The sequence below is a fragment of the Pinus tabuliformis genome, chromosome 7 (assembly GCF_031772625.1).
Source record: "Pinus tabuliformis cultivar Carrire ecotype Pingquan chromosome 7, CPIR1, whole genome shotgun sequence".
In the NCBI taxonomy this organism is placed as follows: Eukaryota; Viridiplantae; Streptophyta; class Pinopsida; order Pinales; family Pinaceae; genus Pinus; species Pinus tabuliformis.
In genome coordinates this window covers 480,569,784-480,583,611 of record NC_142293.1, presented here as the reverse complement: position 1 = coordinate 480,583,611, position 13,828 = coordinate 480,569,784, and the positions used below count along the sequence as shown (strand labels likewise).

At 37.1% G+C, this 13,828-nt stretch overlaps 1 protein-coding gene across 1 annotated transcript in view; it reads left to right on the top strand.

The window, feature by feature from the left end:
• The window catches only part of LOC149248086 (gamma carbonic anhydrase 1, mitochondrial-like), a 118,709-nt gene that overhangs the window by 21,998 nt on the left and 82,883 nt on the right, over positions 1-13,828 (top strand). The window lies entirely within an intron of this gene.

Sequence of the window (13,828 nt, the reverse complement as noted above, 5' to 3'; positions counted from 1 at the left end):
AGTCGTTGCATCCTGCCGAAATCAAGTTCTTTTTTGTGAGGTAAGCCGCTTTTGTGACAGTCCTGACACTGTACACTACCATCAAGAGTCGGGTACAACCTCAGTAATTTGCTGATCAGTTTAAGATGCTAGATTTTGCTATTGGACTAATGTTCGACTAAATGGAAAGCAAGCCTTGGCCGCCACCGTGAGATAGGGAAGCTAGAGGGCCAAAGGTGTAGGTATCTGTTGTTGGATTTTATAGCCCCTAAAACTTGCAATACAGAGCCTTTTAGCCTAGACACCTTTTTTGTTTGCTAGTAGCAACGAGGAATTGAGTCACGGTGAGTAGGAGAAATTTTATGCCCAACTTGAAACAAAGGAAGAACATGCATATCATATCGATATAATAATGCCCATAAACTTGATCTAATTGGCAGTCTTCTTTTTATCTTTTCAAACATGTAAAGTGAATCCCAAATAATTTTGTCTCCATGTATAATAATCAATACAAATTATCAAATGAAATTTCAAAACTTACTTCGAAATGGTTATATTGTTGTGCCCTCTTTATGTTGTGAGGTTGTCGCACTTAAGGTTGCATAAGACTCTTTGTGAGCAACATTTGAAATTCGTGTGCTTATAGAGAAAGCACAGAGAACAAGGGCTCGAGGAGGAGAACGGAGTGGCAACCTCGGAGAAGGATATGTCACGAGTTCAAAAAACACTGTGAGGGGTGACACTTATTAACAGTCGCACCCCAGAAGCCAAAGAAGGTGCGATAATGTCGCTAGACACTTCTACGCAATAGAATTTTCTGGACCGTCACGGGTCTATGCAACATTAATTGCGTTCTCTGATCTCGACCATTAGCCAGTTTGATTTGACCTTTGGCCATCAACCCTTTGTTGAGTTTGTTGCGATTGAATTTTTTCGCGACATAGTTTTTTGGAGGTTTTTTATTTTGTTGTTAGGCCTTTGGCCATAAAAAAAGTCAAAATTTTTATTATTAAATATATATATATATATATATATATATATATATATATATATATATGCACGATCCCGTTGCAGTCGCCGTTGTCGTCTGATGTCACCCTGTTGTTATCTCCACAAAAACTGGCCCTTTTCGACCTCTAATAGTCGTCGTCTCCAGTTGCCGACCACTGCTTCCATTTGCAGCCACCCCCTTGTCCAACAACCCAAACAATCGTTGTTATTTCGTACGCCGTCCACATATTCCATTACAGAAATCCATTTGCAAATTGCCGTGCAGGTCAAAGAGAGATTCATTGTTTATTGTTGTTATATCTGTTAAATTGGGTTATTGCTGTATCTACTTAATCTAGAGAAAAGGGTGTTTTTGATGTTGGATTCAATACTGAATCGCTACTTGAGACATATTCCACTCATCGGTGCCAACTCCAAAGCATATCTTAAGTTTTGCGAAGAATCGTTGCCTTACGAATGATATCCACCTTAGCCCACAGTACTGATAGAATTGGTAAAACACATCAAGTTGGAAGGGAACCATTGTTATTGCAACTAGTAGCATCGTGCACAAGAATACAGAACCCTCCCAAATCGATGAAACTTGATATGATGTGACTCTCTGGATTGGACGCCGAATATCTTGTAATTTTTAAATTGGGTGCAAGCTGTATACTATCAAAAGTCAACCAAATTAAAACTCATTGGTTATATAAGGATTTTAGTTTATAAGTGATATGAACTACCATTAATATATTCACAAGAACTTCTAGGGTATAAATGATAAGTTAGAAACCTTTTAGGGTATAAACGAGAAGTTAAAAGAGAAAGTATTGTATTTAAAAGGGAGATATATTTTTTACTTATAAGCGAAGGAAAATTTATATATGAAAAAAGTTGTATTTTATAAGTGGGGGTGACTAAGCTAATATAAAATTACTTTTTAAAAAAGGTGAAAAAGGATATATTCCTTAGTGTTGAGATAAAAGGGGTTAGTTTTTAATCTTGGAAAAAGTAAAATGGAGACTAGTAATGGAAGATTTCCTAAAACTTTTAGCAAAGTTGTCTTTGCACTGTTTAAAATCAAAGGAGCAATTGCAGAAGAAGATATTATTTCTATTGCTCCTACTCAAGATAATAATTACAATATTACCAAATGTGCTAACCAATCAATGATTCTTGAATCAAGTATAATTGGAACGATAGACAGGGATGAAAAATAATATGACATAAGCTATCTACAACCAAGTATTGGAAATTATATCTTTGTCTCACAATTCACCATTAAATCATTATTTTGTGATGATAGTGACGTAGTTCTAGGATCATATTGGATGGAAACATTAGGGTGGTTCATAAAACAGCAATGAAAGATGGAACAACACAATAAAAACTAAATTACAGAGCATAAAACATTCAACAATAATGCACAGCTCTCACACACCAACTCAATCTTATTTCATTAACATAGGCATATATTTATACATGAGGAGAGGTATTGGGATTTTGTCAACTCCACAAATTTCTCAATCAATAACTCCACAAATCACTCCATAATTCTCTCAACAATCATCCATAAATATCTCACTAAAAACAACTTTAATTATTGAATATTTGACAAATGATCCATTATTCCATTAGTTCTAGGATCATCTTGGATGGAAACATTAGGGTGGTTCATCCTAAACAAGAAGAGTAGATTTCTCAACCAATCAACCAATCCAAATCACTTCGGACGAAAACAACTGGCCTATGTTTTGAAGAATATGGATGTCGGCACAATTAAGTTTTTTGATCATAATTTATCCTGGTATCAAATAATTGCAAAGTTTCACAAAATATTGATTTGGGATGGTTAGATAATTTCACAGTGCGACAATTTTGTACCACACTTAGAAGTTCATATTGTCTTGTATTGTTGAAGATGATGGTTCCAAGAATTGAGAAAGATGAGAAGACATTACAAGACAAAAAAATATATCAAGCCTTTTCATCCATAAGCTTTGAGAACAAAGCTTTTCTAAAGGGGAAAACAATGTTATGAACATAAATATATATTATAAATAATAATTACTTATTATTAATGAAGTGGTACATATGAAATGACATGACCCCACCAACAGACATGACTCTTATGAACGGGCACTTCTTGCTTAGTATATAAACGGGGCCCTCATTGTATTCAAACTGTATCATTCATTCACACAATATACAATATATTATTTATTTTTATATGGACTTCTTTACTATACTCCAAGTATTTTGGATTAATTAACTTGTGAAAGAACTCTGTTCGTTACACTAGATCATTTACAAGTGCTTTGACTAGCCACTAGATAACAGGCTGATAGAATCCATGACATTCATCCTTTAAGTTGTTGAAATAGTTAAATTGGTCAACTAATTTCTTAATATCAATTCCCTTAAGTTGTTGAAATAGTTAAATAAGACAATTAATTTCTTAATATCAATCAACAATGATATTTTTTTAATCTTTTTTACTTCCTTGAAATACATATGTTGGGTAAACCCGCTGTGCATTTCCTTGCGTTCCTCAGATGGTACCCAAGGAGGACTGGATTTTTTAGGGCTGAAGGCTGATACAACAATATACACAATAAGAGTTGAACACGTCATTTGCGGGAATTGATCTTGAGTAGGAGAATAACACTCCTCTCCTCAACTGCCATGTCTAGACCCAATTGATTGCCGTATGTTGTATTAGTTTGTTTTTAATTTTTACTTTGTCATTTTTTTTCTCAATATCACATTGCATTTAGCAATTTTTTTTTTGTTTTGTTTCACAATCAAACTTTTGAAAGAGACCTTGAGTAGAATAGTTGGTTGTACTGAGAATTGACAGGAGTACTTAACATAATTTGTTGTGAATGAGAAGTGCGGAATATAATCATTGTCCTAGTATGCTCCTGGGATCCTCACTTAGCATCTTTAGTAGTATTTGTGCTTGGTATGTCAAAACAATTGTTGTATTTTGTGAATATTTGTTTTAAGAAGCCAATGTGTCAATATTCCATTGCGCTGTACTACAAGCAGTGGACTGAAATATCACATTGTGCATGTTAATTGTAGAGGAAAAGAATCTATTGATGTAGATCCCATCTAATTGTCATATTGAATGAATATCAATTGATACCCCCACAAAATATCATCTAGATTTATTTAACTATGTGGTGTGTTCAAGCTTCCCCTCGTCCCCGTCAAGATACATTATTCACACAATCCACAAATCGGGGCATAGTTTTGATCCAAACAACTACTGAACTATCATGGTTGGCATACATTCTCCAAGCTTTATGCTAGTCTTACACGAGTGGCTCTCTCTGGAACTGGAGAGTTGTCATCTTAGGGCTTGAGGACAAAGCAAGTTTTTGGCCAAACTACTAGACGATTGATCACATCTTCACTTTCCGAGTCATTATTGAGGAGGCTCATCATTGCTCTTGAAGGTCTATAGTTGCTTTGTAGACTTCCAGAAAGCATTTAGCATAGTTTCGAGGGAGGCCTTGTTTCAAAGGCTCCGTGACATTGACATATCCGAGACCTTCCTACAACCATTATGAGACTGTATGAGTCAGTTGTGAGATGGCTCAAGATGGCAAATGGCCTTTTTGATTTCATCCAAAATCATCAGAGTCAAATAGGGTTGCCCCCTCGTCGATCCCTTTTGGGATTTATATTGATGAGCTAGAGTATTTCCTACATGAGCATACCCAGAAGGGTATGATTGTCTTCTACACCAGGTGTTGATTTTGTTCCTCCTTTTTGCTGATGACTTGGTCTTATTGGTTTCTTCTCCTAAGGGATTATAGAGACAAATCAATGGACTGTCTAGCTTTTGTGATCTTTGATAGTTGACGGTCAAACTGGGTAAAACCAAGGTTCTGGTCTTTAATGCATTGAAGAAATCTCTTAGAGACTTACATTTCTACTACCAGGGTGTTGAGATTGAGATCACCACTAGTTACACCTACTTGGGGGTAATGTCACCCGGTTTACGTTCGAGTTAGGGTTCGACAATGATTAGGTTTGGTTTGAGTTTGAATTTTTGGATGAGGTTCGAATGAAGTTCGCCATTAGGTTCATATATATATATATAATGAATTATATGATAAAGTAGTAAGAAATCAACATCAATAAACATCAAAAAAGTTATCACGGACATGGAAACTGCAAGGATAAATTACAAGCTCGAGTTGTGACATGAGCTTATGAGTTTTGATCTATGAACTTGGTCAATGGCTATGAGGTTCGATTAGGTTCGACGAACCTCAAATTTTTTTTAAGGTTCGCCAAAATTCGAACCTCAAGGTTAAAATTCGACGAACCTTGTGACATAGCTTGGGGGTATAGTTCACAGGCCTTGTTTTGGCATGTAAGATTCCAATTTACAATGTTATTTTGAAAGTGAGTTTTAGTGTTATGTTCAGTTTAGTTATTCTTTGATGTAGGTGAATTTTATAAGTCTGCTCTATTGACATTGCTTTAATACTTCCATGGGCAACAACAATCTCCAAAATAAACTTATAAGTTTAATCATAAGCTTCAGAAAATGCAATGCAACTGAAAATAAACAATGGTAGCTATAGGAAGAGCATTTCTCATTCAAAAGCTTGAATATACAGTGAGCAGACTTCAAAGATAGAACTTGGTAATGGAGACAGTTAGTAAGAATGAATACATGCACGAATATCAGTGCTTTAGAATATTGCTCCAACACTTGTTCAATATATATGCTACCCAGGAAACATATACAAGATTTCACCATTGCAACAACCCTTGTATTATCGATTGTCCCTCGCTTTACTTGCCAATGACATAATATGTTGCCCTTAAGATGAACCTCCAACAATGCTAAGACACCAGTGGTAAACTCATCCTCTCCTTAACTCATGGCCAACACAAAATGGAGCTCGAACTTTGAATAACAAATGCACATAGTCTGAGAGCAAGGGGAATCAATTCCACGACCCTCCAACAAAGAGTATATTTGGTTGTGACAGAGAATAGGCCTAGCAACCAATGCATTCAGACCAACAACTAGCTTGTAGCCCAGGAATGTAATGACTCTCGTCTAGTAGAAGAATATTTGTAGTCCAGGAAGGTAATGACTCTCGTCTAGTAGAAGAATATTTGTTAGCTGTTGGCTGGGTACTCGAGCTGTTCTTTCAGGGAAAATTCAGACCAATAACACTTGCAGATAGCCACTAATTGAGAGCGTACCCTTGAAGTGTGCATTCAACGTTTTCTATAGGTAGCTCGAATAACATAATGGAAGGGGTATGTTCTTCTAACAACTGCAACTTGTATTCAGATCTAAGCTTGAGACTTGGATCCACGATTTTTGTCCCCAACCTGAAAGAAGTTAAATGATGAGCAATAAATTAGAGACTCAATTGATAACACCTTTTTTGTCCCAAATATCTAGAAAATCTTTTTCTCCTTTGAAATCCGACAGTGAAATCTAAGTTATTTCACTCCTTGGACTGACTAGACTGTCTAGTTTCAACACTAAAACTAGATATGGCGTCTAGGGTTTCCAAACCTGAAGCTTCTCCTCAAGAAAACTCTCCAAGAGCTCTTTTCTCCAGAAACTCAAATGCACGAATGAGGAGAGTCTTCTCATTTTCCTTCTTTTATAAACAAATTGTCACCTTTTTGCCCCCATTTTACCAAATTAACTTTTATAAAGTCACTTTATGATATTTCACTTTATAAAGTTAAAGTGACTTTTTACTTGCCTAGGAAATGCCACCTTTGTTGCTTTGTAGACTTTATAATGTTTTCCTTAGGAAAATTAAGTCCCCTTTATTAAATATTTTCCCGCTTTAATCTATGGGAACCATATTAGGCTAGCGGGCTCTGTCATAAGCTTCCTAAGGGGTTGGGGACATTACATGGTATGTGACAAACACTATAGACTCGACTTAATAAAGGATATGGTTCCCTAGCCCTCATTGAGAGATAGTGTTTTCAAAATCAGTTTCAGGACATCTCGTCGAAACTTCACCTCATGGAGGCCCTTATTTGGCCTACAGTTCTTTATGGCTCTACAGTCTGGGGATCGAGCTTGTTGTAGACAAATTGGGCTAGCTTGGAGAGAGTCTAGACCCCGCATCTTAGAAGCATCATTCGCTGTAAGTGGACAATTTTACAACCCGTTATTCAGGTAGAGTTCGGTGTCCACCCTTTTCACTTCAAGATCATTTTTTGTTTGGTTTCTTTCCTTCATAGAGGCTAGTCTTTCAGAGACTCGAACCTTGGCAGAGAGAGGTATCCATATGTTGCTCTTTGCCCATCGAAGGCTCTTGCCTCAAATCTCCTCTTGTTCGGACGAGCGTGAGGTTGGTTCTTAGAGGCTTCTTGAATCCTCCAGTTGTTGACTTTCTCCCTAGAGCCTTCCGCCATTCAGTTTCTCCCTCTACACGTCGAGCCATCTCTTGCCGACTTGACAAATACTCAACTAGGCCATTAGAGAGGATATCTATAGATTGAACATTCAGATTACTTGGACCTCACCTCCAACGGACTTGGGCTCAGAGATGTCCTCCTACCTAGAGCACTTTTTGGAGTTGCAAGATGGCATCATAGCCTGCCTCCCCTTACACACGTTGATGTTGGGTGCATTCCCTTAGGATCCCAATGGGACAATTTGGTGTTGGTGTTTACAAACTCTAGATAGAGATAGACCACCATATACCACAACATGATAGGATTTGCCAACTGTGTCACTTTCAGGAGCCAAAGACAAAGACACACCTCATTTTTAGGTGTTCCATATAGTATGAGATTAGAGGACGCTATCACTACCTATATATGGATTCAAGAGGCTCCCTCTCTACCTTCTTTAGGTACCAAGACCAACAATGCTTAGCATTCTTCATCAAGTTGAATTTTAGCCACATATCTCAGCGCCTACACACCATGCCCCACCTTAGGATGACTAGGACAATCCCCTGATACTTTAATGTGGATTTGTCAGACTAGGGTCATAGGAGACAAGTAGAGGTTCAGAATGCTCAAGACAATAGAAGGGTGAGATCCCAAGTCTCTTCTCAGCCTTCCCCTCAAGGAGATTTACAAATACCATTGAGACTAGTTTGACGATGCTGAACAATATATTAGTGTTGAAATATGTAACTAGATTGAGTCTTCATAAATATGAAATGTACTCTTGATTCTTGTATATTGTAAAAAGAAAGAAAAAATATTATTGTTATTTTTGTAGCATGGGTTTCATGCTCAAGGTCATTTTTATTTACAGGTCAAGCACTCATTGAGTGCTTCTAGGGTTTGTCATAGAGTTAAGAAGTCAATAGAGTCATTGTCATATGAAGAAGATCCCATTGGGCATATTGTAACATGTCAAAATAATTATTTTGTATTTAAAGTGTCAAAATACCCTTCCAAGACCAAGTATCCCTGACAGCTAAGAAGTCATCCTCATTAGGGAATGTCGTCCTCCTTGGAAGCCTATATATAGGATAGAACTTGAAATCCTATGGACTTGTTGTCGCTCAGATTGCACATGCATTGTGACAACGACTCAAGGCGGGAGTGGTTGTCACTCTGATCCCTACTCACTCCGTTCTACCTGTCTCCCAACAATAGGCTATGGGGGGTAGTCCCTATGGAAATGTGAAGACAAAAGACAAGTTGGCAACCAACAAGTTCGGGAGACATGATTGAATGGCCTACCTACTTGGTTAATTTTAGCAAGATTTAAAGATTAGATTAGATTTGAATGTGAGACTAGTGCCTTATGGAGTCAACTTCGTGCTTATTACCAATTAAATGCCAAGAAACTGGATGAACAATTGTTGCTTGGATGCTTCACTAACTTAGATGAAATGCAAATCCTACCAGCTAAGTGAAATGCAAAGTCTTGGTTAATTTAAAATTAAATGCCTATTATAAGTGTAACCTTCCTCTTAACTATTTTGGAAATAGTCTCTAGAGTAGGTTGTGGGATGGAAGCAAACGGGAAGCAAGCAAAAGATTGATTAACGATACCTTCCCCTGTGTTCCAACCACCCGATGTCTCTGACGCTGTAGAGACTGTGGCTTTGACGACTGCAAAGACACTCTGTTAACCACTAAAGAGGGGCTAATTTCCTCAAGCTAAATTGAGAAAGGGTGGCCCTAAATGTATATCAAGCAAGCTTATGCTTGGAGGTAAATTATTAGGTGCAAGAATAACTTAAGATGAAATGCAAGATGAGACATTGATTCTTGAGTTAAGATTGATTAATGTTTTAAGTGCTTTAGTTATGGTTAGTCTTATGACAATAGTACTTATAAAATGAATGGAAAGACAATCTCAGCAACAAGAGTGTGTGAAAAATTCTCAAAGTGCCAACAAGATACAATCCAAATGGAACTTGCTTAATCACAATATACTCTTAGAAAAAAGATGCCAAAGATCTATGCTTCAATTATTCAAGTATCCACAAGATATATGCTCTTAAAAGGAAAGGTCACCAATATGTCAATAATCCACACTAGATATTTATCCAATGATGATCAGAGCATTTAGAACAATTTAGCCAATGGTTATCAACATAACATGCAACAATTAAGATATTTCAATGAGATAAATATTGCTCAATTATTCCCGATATGCTCAATTAGATTAGAACACAGAATTTCAATGCCAATGTAGATTTATCAATGATAATATGAGAGCACTTATTTGCCAAGTTTCCAATGCCAACGCAATTAGATATCAAAAGTGAAGCAATGTGACTTAGATCAATTGGCAAGATACCAATATTTAATGAACTCTTACATTATTTCACTTAGGGAAACAAGGTCATTAGATCATGTGCTTTAGAGAGTGAGTTAGATGTGATCTTATGAAGCTTCAGCCACTTACAACAATAAATATGTTAGCACCCAATGGCAAGCATATCACACCAAAGTAACAATTATAGTGTAAAGCAATGGGAGCACTTATATTACTTATATTCCAATGTCAAAATAGATATATGACAACAGTAAGTAAAATCACTCTAGATCTACTTCTAAGTGCAAAATGATAAGCATGCATTAGCCAAATATGAGCATTGAGACACCAAATGTTATGCCAATGAAATTATGAGCTGATCAACCTTCTTGTGATGTAGTTATTACTGTTATATCAGATCTGTTCACAGTTATTACAGTCAAGGACAAGACATAAAACAAGCCTAATGATAGATGCCCCAATTCGAGCAATTAATTCTTTAGTAAGACAGACAGTTTGTGAATTGATTTTAGGCTAGCTAAAATGAGATTTTACCATTATTAGAAGTCAGACTTCAGATGTATTTGCAAACAGAGATGACAGTCATTAAGATCATGCAATTTAACTTAAAACAAAATGCCCAATGTGTTCAATTAATTCCTTAGTGTGTTAGGCAAATAATGATTGATTTTTAGAGCATTTTCATGAACATTATATCACTGTAATGATGCAGATATGACTGCTGTAGGTAAACAGTGAAATGAACAAGGGTTTAGAGGTCAAACCAAAGGGCCTAGGCCTTGAAGATCACTTGACCAATTTGGCAAAATTTTCCCAAGAGCTATGATACTTGAAAACACCAAAGATTGTGCCAAATGCTTTTGCAAAACACACCAAGAATCAATTCTGAAATCAAATACTCAACCAAAGATGGACAGAGGACAAATGAGGGTCAAAGAAGGGCAACGCTAGGCCCCAGAGGGCTAGTGTGGAGGAGGAGGAAGGCTGCAAGGCCTAGTTAGGCATGCGGCTAGGGTCTTGAGGCCACAAAGGCCTCATGACAAGCCTTGAAAGGCTGCCGCTAGGCTAAGAAGAGAGGCCGAGGCCTTTAGGCCTCACGGGCAGGCTGAAAAATTCTTCAAATGACCATGACAAGGGGGATGAGGGTAGGCCGAGGTCCTTTGAAGGCTAGAAGATTGTTCTTAAGGGAGCCGCAAGCCTTAAGGAGGCTATAACCAACCTTGAGAAGGCCCAAAAGGCTGACGCTGAGGCTAGAAGGGGCCACACTAGGCCAAGGAGGGGCTGGACGACTAGGGAAATGGAGGACGTTGGGCCTATAGGCCCTAAAAAATTTCAAATCCTCAAAATTTTGAATTTGCTTTGGATCTTCAATTTCACTGCAAAATTCTTCAGTGGTTGGCCTTTCAATTTTTTTTTAGAGGCTAGATCTTACCCTCTAGGGCCTAGATCTAGCTCTAATTCAACAAATTTCCTTGGATCTTGCCTGCACAAATAAATTTACAAGTACCCAAAATACCAAAACTCCAAAAACTAGCTGCAAATCAAGGGTTAGAAAATAAAAATATTGTTATTCAGAATATATTTACAAAATATGTAAGTGTACAATGCTTAGGAGGATTTTGAAAAAGATAGGATTTTTTATAAGCCTTGATAATGGCTTAATGTATTTCGAAAAATAAATGTCAAACCACAACGTTAGCGAAGTTAGAAAATCACATAAAATATTCAGAATCCTAACATGGTCAGCCTGTGCCCACGGTTTGTGAACTTGGAGCGCAAGGGCTGGGGAACTTGCAAACTATATATATTTCCCTAAGAAGAACCTTGTTTGAACATACAATGAATTAGATCACCTAAGATAAGCCCAAAACTTACGAATAGAATGTTCCTATCATCGACAATGAAATAACGATTTAATTAATATTTGAAGCACAATATAGAAATGCACATACCCAACACAAACCACAAATCAGTGAGACAAAGACACCATGAATTGCACCCAAAAGTCTTTTATTATGATGATCAAAACGTTCCCAGCAGGACAATGGTTTCACACCAGCATTTACAAAGTTACATCAAACCAGAGCTTAAGAAATCAAGATTAAGATGCTCCATAGAGGCAAAATCCCCTCTATTTATAGAGAAATTCCTCAAAGTGGAAAATAACGACTAGTTGGTGTTAGGAATAATATAGAGGGGGGTGGGTGAATCAATATTTTTAAACCACGTAACCTTTTTATTTTCTCATTTAGATTTCTGTACGCTACCGTTATGAAGTAAACCTGCGTATGTACGCAACTGTGATGAAGACAAGTAGCGTATATCCAGTTAACTAATTTTTCATTTAATTCATCATCCGTTTAACTTGAACCAGTGTATCAGTATTTCATTAGACATTAATTAAACAATAACCATGTGCAGTAAGAACAGAATAAACCATCACACATAAGCAACACATCAACGCTCATGAACACCAGGATTTTTAGGTGGAAACCCAGTGTGGGAGAAAACCACTGTTGTTGTTATCTCTGTCTTTTTTTTTTATTATTAAGAGAAATTTCTTACAATCTTGTATTGGCACACACTCATACCAATATGTAGGAACCCACTTGCAGAAAGCTACAACCTTCTCTCGTTCTCCAGCTTCTACTAGAAGGGAGCTACAACCCCCTTATCCTCAGTTCTTTGTGGATCACTTTTTAGAATATTTCAAATTGGATCCATTCCAAATATCAAATAGCAATACTGAAATCAACACTGTATCAAGTCATTGAACCAACTGTATCACCAAATCAAATATTGAAATAACTTATTCAAACAACCAGACCAACTTATATCACTGTATACCCATTCATCAAAATACTAGACTACATACTGTTCATCACAAAAACCAAATCCTGTCACTGCAAACCCTGATTAAACACATGTTAGAATATATACGCTACTGTTCAGAAGCATACCTGCGTATATACGTGCTTTCCCTTAGGATGACCTGCATACAAATCTCAAAACACAGAAATCTGAATCTAAATTACTGCACTACTGAAACAATCACTGAAACACATACTGACCCCATCACAGATCTTTGAACCACATACAAATCATCACATAGCAGCGCCATTATTATTCATCAGTTCAACCCAACCAATGTTGCTAAACACAAATTATCATGAAGGACTTCATCTACAGACAGCAACATACATAATAAAACAAATCAATCAATATCATTAGTTCATACTGCAAAACCCTAGGAAATGTACGCAACTCTTCTAAAGCATTTCCGCTTATGTACGCGCCTTTCATACCTGACACCCGTGTACAAATCTGTCCATTCTACAGAATATATAAGTGACCACCTAGAAGCAGATTCACATATGTACGCGACCTTTCTGAAGCAAACCTGCGTACAGATTTGTAATTACTGAGTCAAACCTTCGTTGCACAACAGAACACCTGTCAAACCCAAATCTCGGCATACACCATAACAGAGACACATCATAACATCATCATCACAAATCTTTCAAAGCATAAGCAGATTATTCAATATGTAGACATTTCAGATCTAATAGATCTGATCCATCATCATACTCGTTGATGCACACCTATTTCAGAGCAAACCAATCATGAATAACCCAGTACTTGCACACCTAACACTTTGATCTCCATCTCCTTATATAGCTTTAGGCCTTAGCCAATACCTTGGGTCAAACCCTTAGTTATGCCAATGGTATTCTTTGACGGGATCAAATATCCATTGTCACGCTCATTACTATGGGCCAATACCATAGTAAAGACCCTTGGTATTGAGAATACTATGGTGCGGAAACTGTACGCGACTTTGCACGCTCATTACTATGGGCCAATACCATAGTAAAGACCCTTGGTATTGAGAATACTATGGTGCGGAAACTGTACGCGACTTTGCTTCACCATACCCGCGTATGTACACGGTCTTTGTTCACAGGACTTGTGTATATTTTCCTATACTTTAACTTTATTATTCCTTGGTGTTTGAAATGATATTCCTTTGTCCAATCTCTTTGTCACATCTGTACTAGGCTGTATACTCATCCTGCTACCATCATGTTGACATCT